The following is a 21,587-nucleotide window of genomic DNA, read 5'->3' on the forward strand; positions in this document are numbered from 1 at the left end:
TAAAAAAAAAGTAAAAAAAAGATGTGTAAAAATAAGAAAATAAAAGTTTTAAAACTAAAAATCCCCCTTTTTACCTAATCAGTCATTTATTATTAATAAAAATACATAAACAAACAAATAAACTATACATAATTGGTATCGCTGCGTCCGTAAGGGCCTGAACTACAAAATTATTTCGTTATTTATCACGCACGGTGAACGCCGTAAAAGAAAATAATAATAAACCGTACCACAATCACAATTGTTTGGTCACTTCACCTCCCAAAAAATGGAATAAAAAGAGATAAAAAAGTCGCATGTACCTAAAAATGGTACTGATCGAAACTAAAGTTTGTTACGCAAAAAATAAGTCCTCACACGGCTTTATTGATTGAAAAATAAAAAAGTTCTGGCGCTTAGAATAAGGTAACACAAAAAGTGAATGATTTTTTACAAAACGTATTTTTCTGTGTAAACGCCATAAGACATAAAAAAAAACTATAAGCATAGGGTATCGCCATAATCGTATCGCCCCGCAGAATAAAGTGAATATGTCATTTATAGCGCACGGTGAACGCTGTAAAAAAATAGAATAAAAAAACAATAGTAGAATTGCTGTTTTTTTATCACGACGCCACCTAAAAATAGAATAAAAACTGATCAAAAAGCCGCATGCACCCCAAGAAAACTACAATGGATTCCTCAAGGGGTCTAGTTTCCAAATTGGGGGGTTTCCAATGTTTTGGCACCACAAGACCTCTTCAAACCGGACATGGTGCCTAATAAAAAAGAGGCCTCAAAATCCACTAGGTGCTCCTTTGCTTCGGAGGCCGGTGCTTCAGTCCAGTACCGCACTAGGGCCAAATGTGGGATATTTCTCAAAACTGCAGAATCTGGGCAAAACGTATTAAGTTGCGTTTCTCTGATAAATTATTTTGTGTTATAAAAAAAATGGTAAAAAAAGGATTTTCTGACAAAAATTTTTTTTTACTTTGCTCTAAATTTCTGTGAAACACCTAAAGGGTTCATAAACTTTCTAAATGCTGTTGTGAATACTTTGAGGGGTCTAGTTTCTAAAATGGGGTGTTTGATAGGGGTTTCTAATATATGGGCCCCTCAAAGCAACTTCAGAACTGAACTGTAACCTAAAAAAATAAATAAATGAGGCAATACTTCGCTTCTTACATTATACTGATAACTAGCCGTGCCCACCCCGAGATGACCCCAGTTTTGACCGTTTGTAAAAACTGAGACCCCTATTAGACCGTTTCAGTGCCCGGTTTTCCCAAGCATACACCCCAGAGAAGATTATTTCTATTGATGAGTCCTTGGTACATTTTAAAGGGAGGGTTCAATTCCGCGAGTACCTGCCGGGTAAGAGGGCAAGGTATGGCGTGAAGATGTATAAGCTGTGCGAGTGTGCATCAGGGTATACCTACAGATTTAGGATATATGAAGGAAAGGCCACCCCCAAACCAGACTGCATCCTGGACTACAATAGGTACATGGGAGGGATGGACTTGTCAGACCGAGTCCTGAAGCCCTACATCGCCATGCGGTGTGGTATAAGAAGCTGGCCGTGCACATCATACAGATGGCATTGTACAATGCGTACGTGCTACATCGATGTGCAGGCCAGAGGGGAACTTTCCTGGAATTTCAAGAGGTGGTTATTAAGAACCTAATCTTTAGGGACCAAGAAGGGGGGGCACCCAGTACTTCTGGAAGCGGGGCCACACACATCTTACCAGAGCGGCAACACTTTCCAGGAGAAGTTCCCCAAACTGGCAAGAAGGGAAAAAGTCAAAAGAGGTGCAAAGTCTGCTATAAGAGGGCGATAAGGGATGACACAATATATCAATGTGACACGTGTCCAGAATAACCAGAGCTCTGTATGAAAGAGTGTTTTCAAATTTATCATACATCCCTTGGTTTATAATTTACCCCAATTTTACTTACCCTGATGCACTCCACACAGCTTATCCCCCCTCGTCTTTCCCCTCTGGGCCCTGCTGTGTGCCCAGGCAGCTGATAACAGCCACATGTAGGGTATTGCTATACCCGGGAGAACCCACATTACAGTTTATGGGGTGTAGGTCTCCGGTCAAAATGCTCACTACACCTCTAGATGAATGCCTTAAGGGTGTAGTTTTTAAAACGGGGTCACTTCTTGCGGGTTTCAACTGTACTGGTACCTCAGGGGCTTCTGCATACATGACTTCGCACTAGAAAATCCCCAGTAGGCCAAATGGTGATCCTTTCCTTCTGAGCCCTCCCATGGGCCCAAACGGCAGTTTATCACCACAAATGGGGTATTGCGGCACTCAGAACAAATTGCGGAACAGAATGGGGTATTTTGTTTCTTGTGAAAATAAGAAATTTTCAGACAAAACTACATATTATTTGAAAGAAATAATTTTGTTTGAATTCCCAGCCCAATTCAAATAAGTTCTGTGAAAAAACTATGGGATCAAAATGGTCACAACACCCATAAATGAATTCCTTGAGGGGTGTAGTTTCCAAAATGGGGTCATTTGTGGTTGGTTTATATTGCTTTGATAGCTCTGGGGCTCTGCAAATGCGACACGGCACCCGAAAACCAAACAAGCAAAATCTGCACTCCAAAGAACACACAGCGCTCCTTCTCTTCTGAGGCCTCCCATGGGCCCAAACGGCAGTTTATCGCCACAAATGGGGTATTGCTGCACTCAGGAGAAATTGGGCAACAAAATGGGGAATTTTGTTACCTGTGAAAATAAGAAATTTTGATAAAAAATGACATCTTATTGTAAAAAATGAAATTTTTTTCATTTCACAGCCCAATTCAAATAGGTGCTGTGAAAAAACTGTGCGGTTAAAATTGTAACAACAACTATATTTGAATTCCTTGAGGAGTGTAGTTTCCAAAATGGGGTCACTTCTGGTGGGTTTCCATTGATTTGATAGCTCTGAGGCTCTGCAAATGCGACATGGCACCCGAAAACCAATCCAGCAAAATCTGAACTCCAACAAACACATAGCGCTCCTTTCCTTTTGAGCCCTCCCATGGGCCCAAACAGCAGTTTATCACCACAAATGGGGTATTGCCGCACTAAGGACAAATTGGGCAACAAAATGGGGTATTTTGTTCCCTGTGAAAATAAGAAATTTTGATCACAAATGACATTTTATTGGAAAAAAATGAATTTTTTTTCATTTCACAGCCCGATTCAAATACGTGCTGTGAAAAAACTGTGCGATCAAAATGGTAACAACAACCATAAATCAATTCCTTGAGGGGTGTAGTTTCCAAAATGGGGTCACTATTGGGGGATTCCTACTGTTTTGGCACCTCAACTCCTTTTCAAACCTGGCATGCTGCCTAAAATATATTCTAATAAAAAAAAAAAGAGGCCTCAAAATGCACTAGGCGCTTCCTTGCTTCTAGGGCTTGTGTTTTATTCCACGAGCGCAGTAGAGCCACATGTGGGACATTTCTAAAAACTGCAGAATCTGGACAATATATATTTAGTAGTGTTTCTCTGGTAAAACCTTCAGTGTTACAGAAAAAAAATTGAATAAAATTGAAATTCAGCAAGAAAAATGAAATTTGCAAATTTCACCTCCACTTTGCTTTAATTCCCGTGAAAAGCCTGAAGGGTTAAAAAACGTTCTAAATGCTGTTTTGAATACTTTGAGGGGTCTAGTTTTTAAAATGGGGTGTTTTATCAGGGTTTCTAATACATAGGCCCCTCAAAGCCACTTCAGAACTCAAGAGGTACCTTAAAAAAAAGGCTTTTTAAATTTTCTTAAAAATATGAGAAATTGCTGTTTATGTTCTAAGCCTTGTAACGTCCAAGAAAAATAAAAGAATGTTCAAAAGATGATACCAATCTAAAGTAGACATATGGCAAATGTGAACTAGTAACTATTTTGGGTGGTATAACTGTCTGTTTTACAAGCAGAAGCATTCAAATTCTGAAAAATGCTATTTTTTCAAAATTTTCTCTATATTTTGCAATTTTTCACCAATAAACACTGAATATATCGACCAAATTTTACCACGAACATGAAGCCCAATGTGTCACGAGAAAACATTCTCAGAATCGCTTGGATAGGCTTAAGCATTCCGACGTTATTACCACATAAAGTGAAATATGTCAGATTTGAAAAATAGGCTCTGAGCCTTAAGGCCAAAACTAGGCTGCGTCCTTAAGGGGTTAAGGGGTTAATGACCAAGGATTATTTATAGTTTTTTAACTGTCACATTCTAAGAGTCGTAACTTTTTTTTTTTGTTCTATCTACATAGCTGTATAAAGGCTTGTTTTTTGCGGTACGAGTTGTATTTTTTTAATTGCACCATTTTTGGGTGCATATAATATATTGATTAACTTTTATTAACTTTATTTTAGGAAAGAATTGAAAATAAACAACTAATCCAGCATTGTTTTATAAATTTAAGCCATTCACTATGCGCTATAAATAACGTTACCTTTATTCTATTGTTTGGCACGATTACAGGGATACCAAATATGTAAAGGTTTTATGTTTTGCTATGTTTGCAAAATAAAAACCCTTCTTTAACCCGTTAGTGACCGGCCTATCATGTTTCTACGTCGGTCACTAACGGGCCTTATTCCGATGCCATAGACTTTTTACGTCGCGGCATCGGAATAAGTTTACAGAGCAGGGAGCTGTCAAATCTCCCTGCTCTCAGCTGCTAGAGGCAGCTGAGGGCTGGGAGCGTCCCTGCTCTGCCATGTGAGATTGATATTAGTATCGATCTCACACGTTTAACCCCTCAGATGCGGTGCTCAATAGCGAGCACAGCATCTGAGTGGTTTTGGAGAGAGGGAGGGAGCTCCCTCTCTCTCCCAAACGACAACCGGCGATACGATCGCCGAGTGTCTGTGTCTGCGATGGCAGCCGGGGGCCTAATAAAGGCCCCCAGGTCTGCCTATAGTGTATGCCTGCTAGGTCATGCCTCTGGCATGACCTAGCAGATGCCTGTCCGTTTTAAACAGACAGGCATAATACACTGCAATACAAAAGTATTGCAGTGTATTATAAATTCGATCGCAGAATCGCATATTATAGTCCCCTAATGGAACTAGTAAAAAAGTGAAAAAAAAGTTAAATAAAGTTAATTAAAAAAAAAATGTGAAAAAAAAATGAAAAACCCAGCTTTTCCCCTTACACAATGCTTTACTATTAAAAAAACAAAATAAAGTTAAAAAGTTACACATATTTGGTATCGCCGCGTCCGTAACGACCCCGACTATAAATCTATTACATTATTTAACCCGCACGGTGAACGCCGTAAAAAAATTAATAAAAAACTATGGAAAAATTGCTGTTTTCTGTGAATACTGACTTTAAAAAAATGTGATAAAAAGTGATCAAAAAGTCGCATCTACTCCAAAATGGTACCAATAAAAACTACAGTCTTCCCGCAAAAAAAAAAAGCCCTCATACAACCGCATCGGCGAAAAAATAAAAACGTTACGGCTCTTCAAACATGGAGACACAAAAACAAATAATTTAGAAAAAAAAGCGTTTTTACTGTGTAAAAGTAGTAAGGGTATGTTCACACGTAGTCAACAAAAACGTCTGAAAATCCAGAGCTGTTTTCAAGGGAAAACAGACCCTGCTTTTCAGACGGTTTTTTACCAACTCGCATTTTTCGCAGCGTTTTCACGCCGTTTTCGCGGCGTTTTTTACGTCCGTTTTTGGAGCTGTTTTCATTGGAGTCTATGAGAAAACAGCTCCAAAAACGTCCAAAGAAGTGTCCTGCACTTCTTTTGACGAGGCTGTATTTTTACGCGTCATCGTTTGACAGCTGTCAAACGACGACGCGTAAATAACAGGTCGGCTGCACAGTACGTCGGCAAACCCATTCAAATGAATGGGCAGATGTTTGCCGACGTATTTGAGACGTATTTCCAGACGTAAAACGAGGCAAAATACGCCTCGTATACGTCTGAAATTTGGCCGTGTGAACATACCCTAAAACATACAAAAACTATACATTATTTGGTATCGTTGCAATCGTAACAACCCGCTGAATAAAGTTATTGTGTTATTTATCCCACACGGTAAACGGCGTAGATTTAGGACGCAAAAAAGAGTGGCAAAATTTCTGATTTTTTTCTATTCCCCCCCCAAAAAAAAGTTAAGAAAAGTTAATCAATAAATAATATGTACCTAAAAATGGTGCTATTAAAAAATACAACTTGTCCCGCAAAAAACAAGATCTTATACAGCTATGTTGACGCAAAAATAAAAGAGTTATAGCTCTTGGAATGCGACGATTGAAAAACTTAAAAAATAGCTTTGTCATTAAGGTCCAAAATAGGCTGGTCATTAAGGGGTTAAAAAAACAATTACTTGTTTTTGCATCACTTCAAGAGCCATAACTTTTTTATTTTTCTGTCGATATAGCCGTATGTGGGCTAGTTTTTTGCGGGACAAGGTGTCATTTTTATTGGTAGTATTTTGGGGTACATGGGACTTATTGCTGTTGTTTTTTGCTCTTTCTTTTACGCCGTTCACCCGGCGGTTTAATTAATGTGTTTACTTTATTATACGATAAATTTATGTTATTATTATTTTTTTACACTTTTACTAAATAAAACCACTTTTTTGGGGAAAGCAGTGGTTTTATTTTATTTTTACTGTTATCTTTTTTTTTTCTTCATAAACTTTATTTAACTGTTTTAAATTTATTTTTTTGGTCCCACTAGGGGACTTCACCATGCGATCTGCTGATCGCTTATATAATGCTTTGGCATACTTAGTATACCAAAGCATTATTACCTGTCAGTATAAAACTAGCACGCACTACAGGCAGACCTGGGGGCCTTTATTAGGCCCCCCGGCTGCCATAGAAGACAGACACTTGTGTCGGCGGGAGAGAGAGGAAGCTCCCTCCGTCTCTCCAAAACAACTCAGATGCGGCGCTCGCTATTGATGCATTTGAGGGGTTAAATGGGTGAGTGCCTGATTAGAACGATTAAAAGGGAAATTTTATTGACAACATTTTTTTTTAAATTAGCTCTTAAAGCCCAATTCAAATATAGCAGGCTCATACAAATGGTCAGAGACAGGGAACAGTCTATTGATAATTTTGTTGCAGACCTAGACCACGATCTTCCCTTATTGTATAAACTACTGAAACCACTTTCTGAATGAATAATCCTACACGTTTCAGTATCACAGATACAAGTGATACGTCATCAGGGATTAAAGTTTCAAAATATATTTATGCCGGTTAGCACAGTTTTGTGCCGATCCTGTCTCCCGGCGCGTGATAGTGCGGCCATTGTATCAGTGTCGTGCACGCGCCGGGAGACAGGATCGGCACAAAACTGTGCTAACCGGCAAAAATATATTTCGAAACTTTAATCCCTGATGATGTATCACTTGTACCTGTGATACTGAAACGCGTAAGATTAACCATTCAACAAGTGGTTTCAGTAGTTTATACAATAAGGGGAGATCGTGGTCTAGGTCTGCAACAAAATTATCAATAGACAGTTCCCTGTCTCTGACCATTTGTACGAGCCTGCTATATTTGAATTGGGCTTTAATAGCTAATTTTTTTTAAAAATGTTCTCAATAAAATTTACCTTTTAATCGTTCTAATCAGGCAGTGAATCTAGAAATTAACTGAACGGAATACTATATCAATGTGCATAGTGGTTAAATGGGTGAGATCGAAACTGATATCGATCTCACCCGTTCGAGCAGGGATGCCCCCAGCCCCCTATGGTAGCTGAGAGCAGGGAGATTTAACGGCTCCCTGCTCTGTTTATTTATTCCAATGCAGCGCCTTAAAAAGGCTATTGCATCGGAATAAAGCCCGTTAGTGGCCGCCGTAAAAACACTATGGGGCGGTCACTAACGGGTTAAATGCTCTCTTTTTCACATTTATATCTCTTTTCATCTTTGTTGTAAGCCACATAACCCAGGAAATTATCCTGCAGAAGATTGAGGAAATTTCTTTTGTTGGTCTTACTAGTTAAACAATTTTTCAAGTCTTTATCGGCATAGTTAAAATCCTCTAAAATTAACACACTTCTCTTTAGTGCAAACATAAATAGTCTGTAGGACAGATTAGCTTCCTTGATTTTCTACATCCCCCATGAACTACTAACAGAGCTCTGAATTACATGGACATGAGCAAACTCATATGGAACCGTCATGGTGGCATACATTTAATATTCCAGTAAGAAAACGGTAAACAAAATATATATAGCGCATATTAACAATCAAAATAAAATTAATTCCTGGCTGTGCAAAAGGTTATCCAATAATATATTTTTCTGTAAAGTCTATATGAAAAACATGATATATAGAGAGCTAAATAGTATTATGAATATATGCTTCCTTTTATAACTTCTGACCTACTCCAACATATAAAACATATTAGTCATTTAGCTGGAGACTGAACTGTTATATCCCAGATAAATAGTCTTGTCTGAGAACATGGAAATAAACATTTATTTGATGAGGCGAGAAGAAAATTGACCCCTATGATGTTTATTTCTTTGTATATGACATTTTTCACCTAGTGAGAATAAAATTAAGTCTCATCTTGTGAAATTACCTCTGAGCAGTGAGAAAAGTTATAGATCTCAAACAATTTAAATATTTTTAGAATGTTATCTTTGCAGCACAGGTGAAATAAATTTAAACAAAAGTAATTTAAAAAAAAATGAATTCATTTTAACACCTTAAGGGTATGTTCACACGCAGAGTCAAAAACGTCTCAAAATACGGAGCTGTTTTCAAGGGAAAACAGCCCCTGATTTTCATACGTTTTTTAATAAACTCGCGTATTCCGCAGCGTTTTTCGCTGCGTTTTCGCAGCGTTTTTTACGGCCGTTTTTGGAGCTGTTTTCACTGGCGTCTATGAGAAAACGGCTCCAAAAATGTCCCAAAAAGTGTCCTACACTTCTTTGACGTGGCTGTTATTTTACGCAGCGTCTTTTGACAGCGACGCGTAAAATGACAGGTCGTCGGCACTGTACATCGTAAGACCCATTGAATTCAACGGGGAGATGTTTGCCGACGTATAGGAGGCTTTTTTCAGACGTAATTCGAGGCGTAAAAGGCCTCCATTACGTCTGAAAATAGGTCGTGTGAACCCAGCCTAAGGCTTAACTGCAATTTTTCACGTCCGAAGCGCATCCGTGCTGCACCCATGTGGGACACGTTATAACGCATGCCCCACAGACTAAAGTCTATGGAGGGATGCGTGAAGCGGCCCCATTGAAATACATGAGTCCGCGTGATGGCCGTTGTTTTAACGGCCGTCACACGGATGTGATACATGCTCGTCTGAATGAGCCCTGATAGTCTTTCTAAAGAGTATTTAGATGGTTAATGAGGGACTACTGATTCTTATTAGAAATGTCCAGAACAATTTTTTTAGACTGTAAATAATTTAAATAATGTTCTATGTATAAAGGACTAAAAAAAAGTAAATCAGTCTGTCGTGAAATAAGCAGCTCAAGCAAATCTGTTGTTCCACAGATAGGCTAAAAACACACCATGTTCAGTGTTTACGTTTGGCCGAACCATTTAAAATGGCTTTGCATGTCTACCATTGACAGCAATTTTTCCAACGTATACACTGAACGCCCCAATGAATCTCACAAAAACTAAATAAATTAAAAATGCAAATGAATAAAAAAATACAAAAAATTATATATATATATATACATATATATATATATATATATATATAAATATATATATATATATATATACACCCATATATATATATATTTTGTTTTACCACAGAGTGAGCGACGTTGCCTTGAGAAAGGTTCAGATATGTGAAGCAAAACCAACTCCTCTCCAATGACCTTCTACTTATCTTCAGTCAAGTAATTGATTCATCCTTTTTGGTAAACTTGCACATGGCCTGATTTTCAGTTACGGATTTGTGGAGTGCTGTGTTTGTCCAATTTTTTATATCCATGTATATTTATATAAATATACAGTATATACAGATGTAGCCGTCTTTAACTTGACTTTTAACGCATTAAATAAACAATGGCTAGATCGCTTATCTGGACTTTTTCAATGACTTTTCAATGGCTTTTTTTGTGTGATATCATACTGCAGCAAGTTATCAGAATCAAGTTAAAGATGTCTACATCTATGTGTATATATATATATATATATATATATATATATATATGTATATATATACACTACCGTTCAAAAGTTTGGGGTCACCCAGACAATTTTGTGTTTTCCATGAAAACTCACACTTATATTTATCAAATGAGTTGCAAAATGACTAGAAAATATAGTCAAGACATTGACAAGGTTAGAAATAATGACTTTTATTTGAAATAATAATTTTCTCCTTCAAACTTTGCTTTCGTCAAAGATCGCTCCATTTGCAGCAATTACAGCATTGCAGACCTTTGGCATTCTAGCTGTTCATTTGCTGAAGTAATCGGGAGAAATTTCACCCCATGCTTCCAGAATTGGATTGGCTTGATGGGCACTTCTTGCGTACCATACGGTCAAGCTGCTCCCACAACAGCTCTATGGGGTTGAGATCTGGTGACTGCGCTGGCCACTCCATTACAGATAGAATACCAGCTGCCTGCTTCTTCCCTAAATAGCTCTTGCATAATTTGGAGGTGTGCTTTGGGTCATTGTCCTGTTGTAGGATGAAATTGGCTCCAATCAAGCGCTGTCCACAGGGTATGGCATGGCGTTGCAAAATGGAGTGATAGCCTTCCTTATTCAAAATCCCTTTTACCTTGTACAAATCTCCCACTTTACCAGCACCAAAGCAACCCCAGACCATCACATTAACTCCACCATGCTTGACAGATAGCGTCAGGCACTCTTCCAGCATCTTTTCAGTTGTTCTGCATCTCACAAATGTTCTGTTGTGTGATCCAAACACCTCAAACTTCGATTCGTCTGTCCATAACACTTTTTTCCGATCTTCCTCTGTCCAATGTCTGTGTGCTTTAGCCCATATTAATCTTTTCCTTTTATTAGCCAGTCTCAGATATGGCTTTTTCTTTGCCACTCTGCCCTGAAGGCCAGCATCCCGAGTCGCCTCTTCACAGTAGACGTTGACACTGGCGTTTTGCGGGTACTATTTAATGAAGCTGCCAGTTGAGGACCTGTGAGGCGTCTATTTCTGAGGTAATCAGGAGAAATTTCACCCCATGCTTCCAGAAGGCCCTCCCACAAGTTGAATTGGCTTGATGGGCACTTCTTGCGTACCATACGGTCAAGCTTTTCTTTACCACTCTGTCCTGAAGGCCAACATCCCGGAGTCGCCTCCTTACTGTAGACGTTGACACTGGCATTTTGCGGGTACTATTTAATGAAGCTGCCAGTTGAGGACCTGTGAGGCTTCTATTTCTCAAACTAGAGACTCTAATGTACTTGTCTTGTTGCTCAGTTGTGCAGCGGGGCCTCCCACTTCTCTTTCTACTCTGGTTAGAGCCTGTTTGTGCTGTCCTCTGAAGGGAGTAGTACACACCGTTGTAGGAAATCTTCAGTTTCTTGGCAATTTATCGCATGGAATAGCCTTCATTTCTAAGAACAAGAATAGACTGTCGAGTTTCACATGAAAGCTCTCTTTTTCTAGCCATTTTGAGAGTTTAATCGAACCCACAAATGTAATGCTCCAGATTCTCAACTAGCTCAAAGGAAGGTCAGTTTTATAGCTCCTCTAAACAGCAAAACTGTTTACAGCGGTGTTAACATAATTGCACAAGGGTTTTCAAGTGTTTTCTAATCATCCATTAGCCTTCTAACACAGTTCTAACACAGTTAGCAAACACAATGTACCATTAGAACACTGGAGTGATGGTTCCTGGAAATCGGCCTCTATACACATTTGTAGATATTGCATTAAAAACCAGACGTTTGCAGCTAGAATAATTTCTGATTAATTTAATGTTATCCTCACTGAAAAAAACTGTGCTTTTCTTTCAAAAATAAGGAAATTTCTAAGTGACCCTAAACTTTTGAACGGTAGTATATATATATATATATATATATATATATATATATAGTAAAAGATGGTGGGAAGCAGCACTCAAGTAAAAAATAACTTAATTACCACAACAAACAAACTAACAGCAGCAACGTTTTACTCTCTCAGTGAGAGCTTTTTCAAGCAATAAAAAACTGTGTATACAGGGTGCATATAAGGAGCAGATAGCTCATTAGCAATAAAAGTGGTAAATTATCAAAAACTTAATCATACAATACAATGTCAGTATGCAATATATCAACTAACGGTATGATCGATACAGTAATAAGGTGCAAAGTGTCATATTCAAAACTTCATGTGTTACAGATACATAAATATTATTAGAAAACATAAAACTTGTTAAGTGCATCATTATAAAATTACATGTGTAAGACCCATATTCTAATTAAAAACAAAACAGCAATCACCATTATGCATGACACGTTGGACATCACATCGAATCAATACAGTGCATAGTGGCGTTCTAACCGCTGCACTGTGCATGCCCACTGAACTAAGTTGTTCATTGGATGCCACCAACCATGTGATCTGGATCAGTTGGAACGCACTAGATAACGAGAGATTTGCAGAATCTCATGCATGCGTGGAGGTAATTGTATTACGTCTCACTATCGCTATAGCGGGTGCATGGCAACAGAACATTATATCACCAAACTGCCATCTTTGTTTAGGAAATTAGTGCCCAGTTTAGGGAATTAGTGACCATTTGATTACAGTGAAAGAGATTAATCTTGTCCTGGGCATATCAATTTAAGGAAGGTGTAAATCCTGGAAACAAAAATGACTTAGATCCACACCATCATGTCTCCATTTCTAAATATGTCTAACAGTATCCTATATATCAGTTAATCAGAATTGGAGTATTCAGTGGTAAGGTCCATAAACTAGAGTCCCCTGGTGTATTGAACACTGTCACGAATAACTAGGGAAAAATATAGGTAACTGAGTGAAAGTCCAAGAAGATGGGTATAATGTCCCTGGGAAGAATGTGAATATATGTCAGGCACATCCCCACCAAAATGGGACCCCCAATCAACACCATGAGTATATCACCCACCCAATCAGGGATCTCCAACCCCAACTCAGGCCTTCTAGAGCTCATTACCTTGGTTCCTCCACCCCCTCCCAACTATCTTTAATGACTGTACAGAGCACAGTAAGTGCATTCAATCAACACAAGTCTGTATTTAATTTTTATCTTGTGGTCCAAGAATCCAAATCACAAGTCGTTAACAAATTCCTTAAAGAATTCTAAACATAAGTGTATGTCAATATATCTCGAAAAACAAAAAAGCTCAGATAGCCAACTTCTTGTCATCAAATTTAATGAGTGCTCTACGAATCTTCAAGAACGTTTCTCACTAAAGAGAGAGCAAAGAACAGAATTAATATCAATACTTTGAAGAGTATTATTATTTCCTACTTCATACATGATGTTCTATATCAGAAGAAATTACATTCCACCGTAAATCGTGAATACCCATACATATGGAATATCCGCATGTCTAAATGTGTAAACAACACCACTCCTCACTTCAACAAGAAAAGGTAAATGAGGACATAAACAAAAAATAATAAATAACAAAACCCGCTAAAGGGGGTGCTGTCGTCGTTATGGATTGAACAATGTACCTTCAAGAGGTCTACAGACAGCTTGATGATCGGAAATCATCGGAAATGATTATGAAAGAGTCCCGATTGATCCTACTAATCGTATATTAAAGCGTATGAGATATTTGGTCGATAATGTGTATGCTACTGAACTTATTGACAGGGATCTTTACACGTTTCTAATTCCCTTGCATCCTATTACTCCTTTATTGTACTGCCTTCCAAAAATTCATAAGAACCTGTGTAATCCACCAGGCAGACCTATAGTGTCGGGTAGAAACTCATTGTTGAACCCCATGGCATTTTTCCTCGATAGAGTCCTTAGGATTTTTGCAACCTCAGTTTGATCCTATATTAGGGACACCTCAGATTTTTTAAATAGATGAGATCTCAATACCACCAAATTCTATACTTGTGTCATTTGACGTGACGAGTTATATACCTCAATTGATCACGAAAGGGATCTTTCTAGTGTGAGTAGAGCATTGAATGCGACTCATTTTACTAAAGAATGTCAGAACCTTCTGATAGGGCTTCTAGAAATTGTGTTGACTATTTTTTTCTTTTTGATGACAAATATTATGTCCAATTGAGGGAAACCGCCATGGGGTCAAATGTGACCCCACATATGACAATATTGTTATGGCAGACCCTTAGGAGACGTTGATCTATGCATCCCACCACTTCAACTCAGTGTTCAGGTGGTGGCGATACATCGACAACATCTTCCTCATTTGGACGGGTGACATATTGGCACTGGATGAATTTCTTTCCTCCATCAATACAACTGACCCTGAGATTAAGTTTACGATAGAATTTTCTAAACAGAAATTACAGTTCCTACAGATCAAAATAATTTTTTAAGATATGATAGTCACCACCCGAGATCCATAACCAGTTCCCTACCATATAGTAAATTTTTAAGGGTTAAAGGAGTTGTGGAAGATACTAAAAACCTTAAAATAAGACTGAGGGAGATGTCGAGTAAATTTGCAGAAAGGGGATATCCTAAGGGTATCATACAGGGGCATTTGGATAGGGTGAAGAGTATAGATAGAGAAGAGTCACGAGAACCGAGACAGCGATATAAACTCAACAAACTTCCCATGGTCTCCACCTTCAACCAATATAGTCAAGATGTTGCGAAAATTGTTATAAAACATTGTCAGTTACTGGGGAATATTTATAGTTCCATTGTGGAATTTCAATCGCCTCCACTTTTTTCATATAGAAGACCACGTAACTTAACCTCTTCACGCGCTACGCCGCAACTGTACATCCTGGAGAGGGCTTGCTTCCCGCACCAGGACATACAGTTGCTGAGCAGTTCCCGGCGCACACTGTCCTAATGGACAGTGTCCGGGAACCGGGAGGTCAGCTGTCCTCGACAGCTGACACTCCAGTCTTGCCGGTCAGCAGACCATCGCCACTGATTTTGGCAATTAACCCCTTAAATGCGGCGACCGATTGCGATGGCTGCATTTAAGGGGTTTGAAGCATTGCGGTAGCCCCCACAAAGTGATTGTGGGGTCTGCCGATGCTTGTCTTGGCAACAGGAGGCCAGACAATGTCCCCCGGGTTGCCATGTACGGAAGCCTAGTAGGAGTACCCAGAGGCTGGTCTTTCTAGGCTTCCTGTCAGTGTGACTGTCACATCACAATGACAGTTCGAATATATTACACTACGTAGGTAGTGTAATGTATTCTAGCAGCGATCAAAGCTGCAAGTCCTCAAGTCCCCTAGTGGGACAAAATAAAAAAGTTATAAAAGTTAATAAAAGTGTAAAGTTATTTAAAAAAAAAAACAAGAACTGCTTTTTTTCCTATAATAAGTCTTTTTATCATAGGAAAAAAATTAAAAAGTTCATGAAAAGTACACATATTTGGTCTCACCGCGTTCATAACAACACAAACTATAAAACTATAATGTTATTTTTCCTAAGCGATGAACACCGCAAATAAATTAATAAAAAAATCTATGCCAGAATCGAAAATCAAAAAATCAAAATGTCGCATGTATCCCAAAATAGTACCAATAGAAACTACAACCCATCCCACAAACAACAAGCCCTTACACAGCTTTTTTGACTGAAAAATAAAAAAGTTATGTCTCTCAGAATATGGTGACAAAAAATAAATTATTTTATAAAAAAAGTGATTTTATTGTGCAAACGCTGCAAAACATAAAAAGCACTATATACATATGGTATCGCCGTAATCGGACCAACCGGCAGAATAACGTAAAAATGTAATTTATAGCACACGGTGAACGCTGTAAAAAAAAAATAAACTAAAAAACATTGTCAGAATTGCTGGTTTTTGCTCACCTGGCTTGCAAAAAAAATTGAATAAAAAGTGATTTAAAAATTGCATGTACCCCAAAATAGTACCAATGAAAACTACAGATTGTCCCGCAACAAATAAGCCCTCACACATCTCCAGTGGTGAAAAAATAAAAAAACTTCTGGCTCTCAGAATATTGCGATGCAAAAATGTGTAGTCTTCCAAAAGCGGATAAGATCGGGAGCCATTTATCAGTGCGACACTGGCCACACATCTATGAATTTACCGCATTATGATACCCTCTTATTATGCCATGATGTACTCTGCACAGCCTACATATGCCCTGATGTACTCCGCAAAGCTTACATATACCCCCACATTATAAACTGAAATACCAGTAAAACCCCCAAAAAATACTACCAAGCAAAATCTGCACTCCAAAAGCAAAATGGCGCTCCCTCCATTCTGAGCCCTGCAGTGTGCCCAAACAGCAGTTCGCATCCACATATATGGCATTGCCATACCCGGGAGAACCCGCTTAACGTTTTATTAGGTATTTGTCTTGTTGTGTCTTATATGGGCACAACATATTATGCACTAAAGTGGCATATTTTGCATAAAATTCCAATTTTCACTTCGCACCATCCGCTGTGCATTAATCCCTTTGCGCACTATGACTTAATAGCACGTCTTGGTGCGGGGGTTAATGTATGGAGCCGGCTCACGTGCTGAGCCTGCTCCATACGCTGCGGTTGTCAGCTATGTATTACAGCTGACAACCGGGACAAACGGACAGGAAAAGCGATCGTGCTTTTACAGAAGCCAGTAAAAATAACTATATACGCTGGTTCAAGTCCCCTACGGGGACTAATAAAATGTGTAAAAGAATTCAAGTTATTAGTAGTGAGAAAAAAAATTAAAAGCTAAAAAAAAACACCTTTTCCCATTTTTCTTCTAAAGTAATGTAAAAAAATAAACAAAATTGGTATCGCTACGTCCGTAAAAGTCCGAACTATTACAATATAGGATTATTTATCTTGTACGGTGAGCACCGTAAAAAATAAAATAAATAATTTAAACTGCCAAAATCGCAGTTTTTTTGGCACTTTAGCTCTCAAAAAAAATGTAATAGAACTTTTTGATCACTTTTTATGCACAAAAAAATGGTACCAATAAAAAATACAGCTTATCCTGCAAAACATAAGCCCTCACAACGCTCAATCGAACTGAAAAATAAAAAAGTTACGGCTCTCAGAATGTGGTGAAACAAAACAATTTTTTATTTTGACAAATAGATTTTTCTTTGTAAAAGTAGTAAAATATAAAAAAAACTATATAAATTTGGTATCAACATAATTGTATTGAGCTGCAGAATAATGCAAAGTTTTGGTTTTTACTGCATGGCGAAAGCCGTAAAAACTAAACCCCCCAAAAAATGGAGGAATCAGAGTTTTTTCCAATTTCATCCCGCAAATAATTTTTTTTCAGTTTTCCAGTACATTATACGGTACTTTAAATGGTGTCAATAGAAACTACAACTTCTCTCGTAAGAAAGAATCCCTCACGCCACTCTACTGACGGAAAAAGAAAAAAGTTATGGCTCTTGGAATGCCGGGAGGGAAAAACCAAAATAAGAACACAAAAAATGGATTAGTCCTGAAAGAGTTAATTCATTTCTAATGAAAAAAAATGTATGACCACATGTGGGGTATTTCCGTACTCGGAAGAAATTGCTTTACAAATGTTGGGGTGTTTTTTCTCCTTTATCCCTTGTGAAAATGAGAAAATTCAACATTTTAGTGGAAAAAAAATGTTATATTCATTTTCGCGGCCTAATTCTAATAAATTCTGCAAAAGACCTGTGGTGTCTAAATGCTCACTATACCCCTAGAAAAATTCCTTGAGGTGTGTTGTTTCCAAAACGGGGTCACTTTTAGGGGGTTTCCACTGTTTTGTTCCCTTCATGACACCGAAAACTATTCCAGCAGAATCCGTGCTCCAAAATCCAAATGGTGCTCCTTCTCTTCTGAGCCCTGCTGTGGGTCCAATCAGCAGTTTATTACCCCATGTGGGGTATTGTCATAATCGGGAGACATTGCTTTACAAATATTGGGGTGCAGTTTCTTCTTTATTCCTTGTAAATATTAAAAATGTCTATGTTTTTTTCAGAAAAAAAGTAGATTTTCATTTTTACAGACTAATTCCAATATATTTAGCGAAAAACTTGCGTGGTCAAAATGCTCAGTATACACCTAGACAAATTCCTTGAGAGGTGTAGTTTCCAAAATAGGGTAACTTTTGGGGTGTTTCCAATGTTTTGGCACCACAAGACCTCTTCAAACCTGACATGGTGACTAAAATATATTCTAAATAAAGGAGGCCCCAAAATCCACTTGGTGCTCCTTTGATTCTGAGGCCGGTGTTTCAGTCCATTATCACACTAGAGCCACATATGGGATGTTTCTAAAAACTGCAGAATCTGGGCAATAAAATATTGAGTTGCATTTCTCGGGTAATTTCTCTGTGGCACAAATTTCTTTTTATTACAAATTAATTTAAACAAAAAAAAATTAGATTTGTAAATTTCAACTCTACGTTGCTTTAAAATGCCTAAAGGGTTCAAATACTTTATGAATGCTTATTCGAATGTTTTGAGGGGTGCAGTTTTCAATGGGGAGTTTCTAATATATAAAGCCCTCAAAGCCACTTTAGAAGTGAACTGGTCCCTGAAAAAATAGCCTTTTGAAATTTTCTTTAAAATATTAGATATTGCTGACAAAGCTCTAAGCCTTGTAACGTCCTAGAAAAATAAAAGGACGTTCAAAAAAACAAGGCAAACATAAAGTAGACATATGGCAAATGTTAAGTAGTAACTATTTTGTGTGGTATTACCATCTGTTTTACAAGCAACTATGTTTATATTTAGAAAAATGTTAATTTTTGCAAATTTTCTCTTAATTTTTGTGTTTTTCTGAAATAAATACTGAATTTATCGACCAAAATTTTTTCACTAACATAAAGTACAATATGTCACGAGAAAAGATTCTCAGAATTGCTTGAATTTGTAAAAGCATTGCAAAGTTATTACCACATAAATTAACACATGTCAGATTTGAAAAAACAGGCTGGGTCCTGAAGGGGTTAAATGACCAATTAGTTACGACAGATGTAAAGGTGGGATCCAGTGGTAGATCTGAAAATAGACGCAAGGGCTTTTCCCCTTGTCTTACATGTGAGAGTTGCCTATTGATGATAAAGGGAGATACATTAATACACCCGAATAAAGGGACAACACATTGCATCAATGCTTTCTACACTTGTAAAAGTGAGTATGTAATATTTGTCTTGCAGTGCCCTTGTAAATTGTTGCATGTGAGCGAGACAAAAACTGAGTGTAGTCTTAGGTTAAATAACTATAAATCAAGCATCAGAACTAGGAAATGCTAATTACCGGTCCCTCGTCATTTTTTAGAAGCAGGTCATACAGTCCAACAACTAAATTTCACTATTGTAGATGGAATTCCCAAACTGAAACATGGGGGGATAGAGAACACCTTTTTAAGCAACGAGAGGTATGGTGGATACATAAACTTGACACACTACAACCTAGAGGGTTAAATTTTGAGAACCCCTTAAATATATTTACATAATTTACCTTGAATAGAGGATGGTTGGTATTCCATATTGTAAATTTCAGGTACTATATACCTTTATATTAGCAATAGTTTTGAGTACCTGTACTCTCAGGCCTTCAGATAGGGGGTACTGACCGTATCACTCTTTTGTAGGCATAATCGGTATTGTTATTTATTATTTTTTGTAAATGTCCTCATTTTCCTTTTCTTGTTGAAAACAAGTACTACTCCTCACGAGTGTTACTGTTTACACATTTTGACTTGCGGATATTCCATATGTATGGGTATTCACGATCTACAGTGGAATGTAATTTCTTCTGATATAGAACATCATGTATGAAGTAGGAAATAATAATAATCTTCTAAGTATTGATATTAATTCTGTTCTTTGCTCTCTCTTCAGTGAGAAACGTTCTTGAAGATTCGTACAGCACTCATTAAATTTGATGACAAGAAGTTGGCTATCTGAGCTTTTTTTTTTTCTTGATATATTGACATACACTTATAATCAGAATTATTTAAAGAACTTGTTAAGGACTTGTGATTTGGATTGTTTGACCACAACATAAAAATTAAATACAGAGATTTTCTATACATACTGCCACTTTGTGTTGATTAAATGCACTTTCTGTGTTTTGTACAGTCATTATAAGATAGTTGGGAGACGGTGGGGGGACCGAGGTTTTGAGCTCTAGAAGGCCTGAGTTGGGGTTGGAGATCCCTGATTAGGGGCCTCCTATGGCAGCTCCGTGGGTGATATAGTCACGGTGTTGCTTGGGGATCCCATTTTGGGGAGGATGTGCCTGACATATTTTGTTGGATTCATCCTTCCCAGGGACAATATACCCATCTACTGGGACCTACACTCGGTTGCCTATATTTTTTTCCTAGTAATTCGTGACAGTGTTGAATACACCAGGGGATTCTAGTTGATGGACTTTACCACTGAATACTCCCATTCTTATTAACTGATATAAAGGATAGTGTTAGACATATTTAGAAATGGAGACATAATGGTGTGGATCTGGGTCATTTTTGTTTCCAGGATTTACACCTTCCTTAAGTTGATATGCCCAGGACAAGCTTAATCCCATTCACTGTAATCAAATGGGCACGATTTGCCTAAACAAAGATGGCATTTTGGTGATAAAATGCTCTGTTGCCATGTACCCGCTATAGCGATAGTGTGACGTAATACAATTACCCGCACGCATGTACGAGATTCTGTGAATCTCTCATTATCTAGTGCGTTCCAACTGATCCAGATCACATGGTTGGTGGCATCCAATGAAAAACTTAGTTCAGTGTGCATGCGCAGTGCAGCGGTTAGAACGCCACTATGCACTGTATTCATTCCATGTGATGTCCAACGTGTCATGCATAATGGTGATTGCTGTTTTGTTTTTAATTAGAATATGGGTCTTACACATGTGATTTTATAATGATGCACTTAACAAGTTTTACGTTTTCTAATAATATTTATGTATCTGTAACACAAGAAGTTTTGCATATGACACTGTACTTTATTACTGTATCGATCATACCGTTATTTGATATATTGCATACTGAGAATGTATTGTATGATTGACTTTTTGATAATTGACCACTTTTATTGTTAATATGCTATCAGCTCCTTATATGCACCCTGTACACACTGTTTTTATTGCTTGAAAAAGCTCTTACTGAGAGAGTGAAACATTGCTGCTGCTTTTTGTTGTGGTGATTAAATTATTTTTTACTTGAATGCTGCTTCCCCACCATCTTTTACTTCATTACATGGGGAGAAGGTCGCTCCCTTGAAGCTCTGCGCCAACCGCAGGGTTTTTTCTTCCAAGCCACAGTGCTGCTCCTTGCAAATTGCTATTTTATATATGTAAATATATATATATATATATATATATATATATATATATATATATGCACAAAGATTGTTATTACTGCAGAATTCCTGTTTTACCTCTTTCACACTGATACAACATAGTGCTCCAACCTAAATTTTTGTGTCTATTTTCTGCTGTGGAAGGGCATGTTCAGACGTAGCAGAGATTTGCTGC

Source organism: Rhinoderma darwinii, chromosome 1 (genome assembly GCF_050947455.1).
Source record: "Rhinoderma darwinii isolate aRhiDar2 chromosome 1, aRhiDar2.hap1, whole genome shotgun sequence".
Classification (NCBI taxonomy): Eukaryota; Metazoa; Chordata; class Amphibia; order Anura; family Rhinodermatidae; genus Rhinoderma; species Rhinoderma darwinii.